This window comes from Olea europaea, chromosome 5 (assembly GCF_002742605.1).
Source record: "Olea europaea var. sylvestris chromosome 5, O_europaea_v1, whole genome shotgun sequence".
NCBI lineage: Eukaryota > Viridiplantae > Streptophyta > Magnoliopsida > Lamiales > Oleaceae > Olea > Olea europaea.
In genome coordinates this window covers 16,220,416-16,222,931 of record NC_036241.1, presented here as the reverse complement: position 1 = coordinate 16,222,931, position 2,516 = coordinate 16,220,416, and the positions used below count along the sequence as shown (strand labels likewise).

The 2,516-nt window shown below is 33.3% G+C and overlaps 1 long non-coding RNA gene across 1 annotated transcript; it reads left to right on the top strand.

Moving 5' to 3' along the window:
* The first annotated feature begins 1,325 nt into the window (after positions 1 to 1,325).
* On the top strand, positions 1,326 to 1,949 carry LOC111394977. The gene is made up of 2 exons (XR_002702774.1): positions 1,326 to 1,566; positions 1,694 to 1,949. It is a non-coding gene; the product is annotated as an uncharacterized LOC111394977 (long non-coding RNA).
* Positions 1,950 to 2,516: the final 567 nt, after the last annotated feature.

The window sequence follows — 2,516 nt, the reverse complement described above, 5'->3', positions numbered from 1 at the left end:
AAAAATCAGACCAATAATATAGAACTATCATGATTTTTAAAATAGGTAACAGATGTAAAAGGCACATAATTCACGTGATTGGGAAATTTCTAAATTCACGTTAGAATTCAAGGGATGAACGAGAAAACCCAAGTTTTTTCCAAAAATACGGGAATCGACAAAATACCATGTGAAATTAGAATTTTTTTTTTTGTGACTATTCTCATACAATTTTCATTGAGCAGTTTGTGTCTATATATATATATATAGTGAGAGAAAGTTAGAGAGAGCATTAAATTGGTGCAGTTTCCAAAAGAGGAGTAGTTGTTTGAAAATCGAAGTGAGGGCATGCGTGTTATTGGTTACCCTGTGGGGCAGTAAAAACTTTGTAATTATTCGGTAAAAAATTACAGAAAGAATATTAGTTTTACGTAGGATTTTTTTATCTTAGCATCAAGCTCTGATACCAATTATTAATATTTATTTGTAATCATGCCAAGAATCAAGAATCACCACTAATAAATTAATAAAACGAATTCATACTTGCGAAAGTTATTGTTGATATGAATAATTGTTATAATAGCAGTCAAGATCTTCCTCTCCTTACTCCTCACAAAAGCATTAGCTATCAATGGGGTAAGCTAATGAAACATACATGGAGAGGAGAGGGGACCTAGCCTTTATATATAGGAAATAATTTGAGTCGTTCCATTACGACTAGAATTCTAATTAGGGTTTATTTTCGGCCCACATACTTTAAACTACCACATAAAATTAATTACAACCCGTAAGGTGTAAAAGGCCCAATTGATCACTTAATAAATTTGGCCCAAACACAATTATCATTATGAGTCATATATCTAACCCGTAAAATTTTGCAATCGAATGTGTAACCCACATATGGAATTATTAATTATTCCAACAAGTGTATCTTGTTTTATATTATATGCATATATTTGAGAAAATTAATTTTTACTCAGGTGGTTTTGTCCATATTTCAAGGAAAATTCTATCAAAATTCTTTTAAAAATATATTTTTTAGTCAAGCAAGTCAAAGTTATCTTGGTGGTGGGTCCGATGTTAAGCTGGTATCTGCCATCGACGCACGACACATGTCGGATCTACTAGGATGATTTGGACGGGTCGTGTCAATCTAATTATACAGAATCAGTGGAATCAAAATCATCAATTTAGGGGATTAAATCTTGAGAGATTCTCTGCTTATTATGCATAGCTGCTGACCCAGAAATTGGAAGGAGAAGAGAATATATATATATATATATTTTTTTTTTCATTATGAACTATGAATTTTGAGAATATTAAGGAAAACAAAGTCTGTTGGCCCAAATCTATACCAGAAGTAGCATCTACAAATGCGCATAGCCACTACTTTATTGTTGGGCTGCAAGTAAGATAACGATTTTCAGAGGTGTCTATAGATGGTAGCCAAATTGCAAAAATGATAAGAGAGAGAGAGAGACGCACACACATCGCAAATATGCAAATCTGAGAGAGAGATTGTACCACTATAATGGACGTGGTGTGCTAAAGCCAACTGCTAATGTTGAAATTTGGCTATATAATAAGGTTACTTTCCTTAACGCTCTCAGTTTTTCTTGTGGCATTCTGTTTTAGTACATTTTCCTCTGGTTCTCACTGAGCTATTTGACGGATTGCATTTTGTTGGCAATGAGGGATTGCATTTTGTTGGCAGCTTATGAAGCTCATGAGATACTTTCTCGGAGTGCTGAATTTCCGCCTGATGTATTTACTTCCTGCCTAATAACACCTTTAAAAAGGGCACTCCGATGGTGACATATTTCTCCTAACCCTTCATCTTAAGAATTGCCATAGATGTTTTCAACTTCACCCCCAGTTTATAGTTAATTTCTGTGTCTGTAAAAATCTACAGATGTTTGTGGCTAATACACTTGTAGTTGGTGATAAGTAGAATTAACTTTTACCTCTCTTATTGAGAATCTTTTTCCTATTACTGTGTTCCCATATTTGCGTAATCATTATGCCCCTTTCATCTAACAACAAAACTGTATTAAATAATCTTCCTGAATGAGTTTTTAAGTTGGAATCATATACTACAAAAAAATTCCTTTTAAAAAGGAAGAAATGTTCAATTATCATCCAGAGACAATACACATATTGTTGCCAACTCGCAACTGATAATACTAATGTACTTTTTCATGAGCTTTGATTTACTAGGTGAACTTTGTAGTTCCTGAATAATTAATTTCCATAAATTCACTTTATCTTCTATCTTTAGCATCTCCAATGTGCTTTACCTATTCAGCTCGTTGCTGAGTGTTCTCATTTCAGATAATTATGTTATCAGTTGCTCTGTAGCAAAGATGTTTTTGAGTATATTAGCGAGTTTTCAATGTCGTATGAGCTTCCATTTGTGCAAATATCAAATAACAATGTGGTCTTCATATCATATGTTCCAGTAGCTTGAGATGCTTATCAGGGATTTTTACCTTCTGTCTGGCCTAATTTTCCCATTAATTTATATTTATGGCCCAACA